Source organism: Prionailurus viverrinus, chromosome X (assembly GCF_022837055.1).
Source record: "Prionailurus viverrinus isolate Anna chromosome X, UM_Priviv_1.0, whole genome shotgun sequence".
Classification (NCBI taxonomy): domain Eukaryota; kingdom Metazoa; phylum Chordata; class Mammalia; order Carnivora; family Felidae; genus Prionailurus; species Prionailurus viverrinus.
The window spans coordinates 8587108-8594108 of NC_062579.1; positions in this window are offsets into that span (position 1 = coordinate 8587108).

Here is a 7001-nt window from a genome sequence, read left to right on the forward strand (position 1 = left end):
TTGTGTTCACTCTGCTGGGATCTGCTTGTTCTGGGGGGTGGGGGGGGGGCTTCTCATTGTTGACAAAGCCCCAGAACCCAAGAGCTGAGAAAGCTGGTTTCGCTGCAGCCCCGCTGAATTGCTTGCACAGCAACACGCCATCTGCACATGTGGTTTCAATTTTTCTGGGAGTTTCTTATGGGAAAATGTGTCTATATGTTACAAAAATGCTCCTTGGGAAAGAACTTCTATTTTCTTCCCTCTGACTACAGGGATTTCACTACATGTCCCTTCGCCCTCCCTCCACACATTATATTTTGACTTCTAAATAAATAATTAACAGTTGCTGCTGGAAAATGGATTGCCAGGTGGCCCCGCGTATGTGGAAGAAACCTGCTACTTTGTTAATTATAAAAAGCTTTACTCTGGGAAGTTTTCGCCTGTTCGCCTTTCCAGAACAGTGGGTTGCGGTACACTTGTCTTCTCAGGGGAACCCAGTTTCCCCCCACCCCCGGGTGCTGGTTCAGGCTGAGGCCATCCCTAGACTCGCACTGCGCCTCTTTTCTGGGTGGAAGGGGACCTTTGCTTGCAGTTAGGGGAGTCCCTGAGTTAGTGTCGAGCATGGTCTGTCTCTGAAGTGACTGCGGATTTTTTTTTTTTTTAACGCCAAAGATGCAGCCTCACTATTTCAGATTTATGGGTCCTCGACTGGAACACGTGGCAGCCATCGTTCACAGTTGGAGGCATGGCCTCCATATTTCAAAATGCATTTCCGTGCACACGCACATATATGCATTTATCCCTTTACAATTTTTCACACGAATGCCATTGTATTACCATATCGCTCTCTGCCTGTGACACTTCTTCCGTCTTGGAGATCTTTCCATTTTAGCACGTATGGCTGTCCCTGTCTCCATTACGGTGCAGCATGCCATATGGCTCAAAACTACTTTACTGTTCCCCCATGATGGAGGCAGAATGTTACCATCTCTTCTGTTACTATATTACCACCGCGGTGCATAATTTTGTTTAAGTGGCTCTGTGCAGGGGTGCAAGGGTTTCTGGAGGAGAGATTCCTGAGTGGAAATGCTGGCTCGCAGGTGCACTCGTGCACATGCCATGATTGCTGCAGGAGCGAAGACACACACAGAAGTGAGTACAAGCCAAACGGGAGAAATCTGAATTCTGAAGATCAGTGACTTGTATCAGTGTCCGTGCACATCTCCATTGCAATTATCTCAATACAGATGGCGTTTTGAAAGAAAGAGGCGGTTCGTTCAAAACTGAGAGAGTGGCGCCTGAGTGGCTCGGTCGGTGGAGTGTCCGACTCTTGATCTCGGCTCAGGTCATGATCCCAGGGTCGTGGGATTAAACCCTGCCTCGGGCTCTGTGCTGAGCGTGGAGCCTGCTTGGGATTCTCCCTCCCTCCCTCTCATTCTCTCTCTCTCTCTCTGCCACTCTATCCCACTTGCATGCACTTTCTCCCTCTCTCTAAGAAAAAAAAAATGATAAAATTGACAGACATACTGCCAAATTGCCCTCCAGGTCTCTGCAGAATTAACTGAACGGGCCACAAGCAGATAAATTGTATGCTACTCCATCAGGAGAAGATTTGAAGAACTATCAAACTTGTCTTTGGCAGAGACTGAGAAATTTACTCCCAACGTAGACTGAATGATAAGGAGTTAAACAGAGAGGCACAATGGGGAACCTGGCTATTATCGCCATTCTTTGAGCAAAATCTTCATGGTACAGCTTCTTTATTTACTTTTAATTAAACTCCGAGAAGATAACATCTTCCCAGATTCAAATTTAAGTTTATTGTCCAACGTGACAATAAAGAGGATTTCCGAGTTGTTGCCTTAGTACCTGGGAGGGAATTAATCAGCTTTTAACCTTCTCACTAGATTTATAATGTTGGTCACCCCTTGTGAATATTGGAGAATGGGAACTGACTTTTTTTTTTTTTAACTGTTTAACAACACTTCCAGTCAGGAATTCAAAAACGATTACAAGAGAAAGTCATGCATTTATGGGGATTTGAGGACAAAGTTGAATGGCAAGCATATGAGCCGTGATTATAGGAGAACAGGTTGGCTTACGACAAGCCACAAGAGGAGAACAAGCTTACGGACTTCTAGTCGTCCCTGTGTGCGTGTGTGTGTGTGTGTGTGCGTGTGCACGCGTGTTCAGGAAACTTGGTCCAGGTTAGGTAAGAAAAAAGAATGATGTATGGCCTACAGCAGTAAGGCCACAGTCATTCCTTATCCAGTACAGTCTTAACACTAGCCAGGGCCTCTGCGGCCCCCTCACCTAGATGTCCACGGCTGACATCACTCATGGGTTCTGAGACTCTTTCCTCCCGAGGCCCTGGGGAGCCTGGAAAGTCCCCTCCAATCAGTCAAAGTCGGCCCGGGAGCAGAAACCTCTGGTCATTCCAGCCAGCAACCTCTCTAGCACAAGACCCTTAAAACCCAAAAGGTACACCTCCCCTCTGATAATTTGGAACGGTCTGTGTTTCCCGCAAAAAGCCTCGCCGTTTCTCTTGCTCTTGCATAACTGTCTGTATGCTGAGCTAGCTGGTGTTGCTACTTGAGACGGCAATCACTCGTCCCCACTCCATCTAGCAGTACAATAAGATTCAAACAAGGATGTGTCCTTTAAAAGCTGGCACAATGCAGTATTCTTGAGAAAACCAATCACACAAATCAAAACCGAGAGTCGACATCCACAATGGGGCTGGATTCTTCAAAAATGCCAACGGCACGAAAGACCAGAGTGGGGGTGGGAAGGCTTTCTAGCTTAAAGGAGAAAAAAGTGACTTGGTGACTAAATACATGCATGATCTTTGATCAGATCGTGACTGCGGTGTGGCAGGGGGGCAGGGACAAGACGTAAAAGGCATCAATGCCACCATCGCTGAAATTTAAATATGGACTGAGATCAGATCATCACAGTGCCTCGCCGGCAGGTCTCCTGCATGTGATTGCTGCCCCGAGGTTGCGCAGAAGAGTCTCTGTGTTCCTAGGAGATGCACGCTGAAGTGCTGGGGGCAGAGCCACGTGCAGCTTGACACAAAGGGAGAGATGTGTGCCCCTTTGTACACGTTTTACACCCAATGGAAGAAGACAACGCAAGCTCTACAGTCAAAACCCAGGAGTATACCTAAAGACCACATTGCCCAATCTGTTCACAAGCCAGTGGCATTCCTCACGCGCCCAACAGCCACAAGTCCCAGAACCTTCGGCTGAGTGGAAACACTCTTCTTGTTGCACAATTATGTAAGCCCGTAAAACAAACAATAACCTGTCTTTGTTAAAATTTTTGACATTTTGGTCATCGTGGGCTTTTTTCCTTAACACTGGATCTTTTTTTTTTTTTTAATATTGCACTAAAATATTTACTTTGGGGCGCCTGGGTGGCTCGGTCGGTTGAGCATCTGACTTCAGCTCAGGTCACGATCTCGCAGTTCGTGAGTTCAAGCCCCACATCGGGCTCGCTGCCGTCAGCCCGTCAGCGCAGAGCCCGCTTGGGATCCTCTGTCCCCTTCTCTCCACCCCTCCCCTGCTTGCGCTTTCCCAAAATTAAATAAATACTTTTTAAAAATATTTACTTTGATGATAGAGTTTCTTGGTGCCACCCCCTTAGATTTTTTGCCCCACTCACCTCCTGTAATCTTGGCCCTGGTGAACAATCATGATGTCCACAGTTTATTCACAAATGACTCATCTAAAATTATTTGTATACGTATTAGTTATACGCGGCTTACATGCATATATATTCTACAGGTGTGTGTACACACATGCATACGTATATGTACATATACACACGTGTATGCATATACACAGAGATAAGCAAATGTGGCAAAATGCTAACGATTGGTGAACTGAGGTGAGGGGTACACAAATATTCGCTGTATTATTCTTGTAACTTTTCTGTAAGCTGGACAACTTCCAAAACAACAGTGGTGGGGGGGAAATTACTACATGAAAATTCAAAGCAGGTATACATTTTTTCACCGGTTCAACTCACGTTAAAATAGGACGCTGCAATTTTTAGCGTGACCCATGTATTCGTCCTAGTATGGCTCTGCTGAAGGAAGGAGATTACTCTACGTGCAAATGTCCACGCGGGAGCAGTCCCTGGTGACCACATGTGATGGGGGAGCTCGGGAGATCCCCCAGTGCTGGGAGCACCCTTCCCTAACGAGCTGTGGTTATTCCACGATTCATCCCTCACCACGTTAAGGGCGCCAAATCGGCTCGGCAATGAGCATTGTTACTGAAAAAAGTTACCGTCTGTAAACCTCAGGTTTATGTGACATGGCGATATTACAGGTATTAGGGAGGAGAATTACTTTGGGAGAAATGGCTCCTTAATAAAAGGCAAAAACAGAGACACTGAATGACATACCGAACCTTTTAAATAATTTAAGGGGTTTTGAACGAGTTGAGGCTTAAACTTCAAATAAAACAGGCAAGCTGACTTTTTTTGAAATAAGGCAGATGACGGATACCGTCAGATAAGTGACGAACGGGTAGACAGATGATAGACACAGGGTACACAGATCAGCATATTAGGTGTCTATATAGAGAAACAGATGGTATATGGATCGCTGATATTGGGTGTTCATGCAGTTTTGAAAACAGTTTTCCCTTCAAGTGATTCATTGTGTCAAATTCAAATTATTTTAAACTCTTATTTTAAATAGCTTTCCTGGGGCGCCTGGGTGGCGCAGTCAGTTAAGCGTCCGACTTCAGCCAGGTCACGATCTCGCGGTCCGTGAGTTCAAGCCCTGCGTCGGGCTCTGTGCTGACAGCTCAGAGCCTGGAGCCTGTTTCCGATTCTGTGTCTCCCTCTCTCTCTGCCCCTCCCCCGTTCATGCTCTGTCTCTCTCTGTCCCAAAAATAAACGTTGAAAAAAAAATTTTTTTTAATAAATAAATAAATAGTTTTCCTAATCAGTAAATCCCACCTCTGAACACCTTCCAAAAAACACTGCAAACATTTAAAAAGATGTATTAAAAAAATAAACCAGCCTGCTTCCGATTCTGTGTCTCCCCGTCTCTCTGCCCCTCCCCCGTTCATGCTCTGTCTCTCTCTGTCTCAAAAATAAATTAAAAAAAAAAAAACGTTAAAAAAAATAAAATAAAAAAATAAGCCAGTTCACACTAGCGTTGTTTGTAAGAGTCAGAAATCAGAAAAAATCTAAGTATTCCAACAATACGGACATAGCTGAAGAACAGGACACAACCCTTTAATAGGATAGGTTCGAAAGGTCTGAAACTTAGAAAATCATTACAGTATGGTTTTGGGGGAAAGTAGGCATCAGAAACACTTTTAAGACAGGATCACTACGTCAGACCAGGCAAAGGAAGTGAAACGAAACAAAAGAAACCTGATATACCGCAAGAAGTCACTAAAACCTTAATAGTAAAAATTAACTAACCAATTTTAGACACCTACCTGAAAAATCCTTTTAAAATTCAGTCACCCTGACAGGGACCTCGCCTAATCACCTTATCTAAAGCAGTAGCTCTCACCACCACTCTTTACCCTAATCTGCTTTCTTTTTCTTATCACTTTCCTGACATGATCGTATATGTGTGTGCGTTGCTTAGTCCCATGAAAGCACCCTGGGAGCAAGGACCCTGTCTATCTTTTCTACAGCCTTAGTGTCTGGGTAAAAATAAATGCTGGGTAAAAATGTGTTGAATGAATTAATTGAAAAGTCACCCTAGAGCACTTCAGATGTGATTGAGATTGTAAAGAATTACACCATTTGGGGAGTAAAACATCACACATCCTGTGAAAAATGGAATAACCTATAATAGCGTTAAGAACCTCCAGGGGCGCGTGGGTGGCTCAGTCAGTGGAGCGTCCGACTTCGGCTCAGGTCGTGATTTCGCAACTTGTGAGCTCGAGCCCCGCGTCGGGCTCTGTGCTGACAGCTCGGAGCCTGGAGCCTGCTTCCAATTCTGTGTCAACTTCTCTCTTTGCCCCTTCCCCACTGGTGCTCTGTTTCTATCAAAAATAAATAAAATATTTTTTTTAATTAAAAAAACCCCAGAACCTCCAAAAGCAAGCAATATAAACCAGATGATTCCATCTGATGGCCTAATTGTAACTTGATGGAATGTGGGACTCAACGGGAATTTAAAGACTATTTCATGTCCTATCTCTGTAGTCAGAAGTCATAAAACATTACAATTCCAAGACAAGGTCCAGGGATCTGGACCAGTTCGGCATCCACATCTTTCTGGAATCAGAAGAATCGGTCTGGTAAAGGGTCTCTCGGGACTCAGTTCAGAATTAAAGTGCTCCCCGCGACACAAAACACACCTACCAGAGCTGAGAGGTCCATACAAATGATTCATGAAATTCATGGTCTGCAGTTTCAGAAAGCAGATAGAACGGCAGGATTCTCAAGTCCCTGGGGGCTATAGATAGACTGAATATCCTAGGACATCGTGGGGTTTACCACAGAGCTCAGACATTCGACAAGATGCAAGCTGACCAAAAAATGAACTCAGGAGAACACTTTGAAGACAGAAAGCCTCCAACTCCTGAGTGTTCTATGATATATATTTTAACTCTGGAATGTCTACAATACGTATTTTAATTTACCAGTATTTTCTTGTCAAGTTTCTGACTTTGATGTTAGGCTTAGAAAAGACCTTCCTTTGCATATACGTTCATGAACATTTTATTCTGGAATTTATAAGCATTTGAAATTTTTTAACATTTTCAAAAAACCAAGATTTGTTCTTTGGAATGTGACGTTAAATAAGAATTTAAAAGAATGTAATATTTCTTCCTCAAATAGTTAACTTGTTTTTTTATATTTATTTATTTCTGAGAGACAGAGAGAGACACAGCGCAAGTGGGGGAGGAACAGAGAGAGAGGGAGACACAGAATCCGAAGCAGGTTCCAGGCTCTGAGCTGTCACCACAGAGCCTGACGTGGGGCTCGAACTCAAGAACCGTGAGATCATGACCTGAGCCGAAGTCAAATGCTTAATC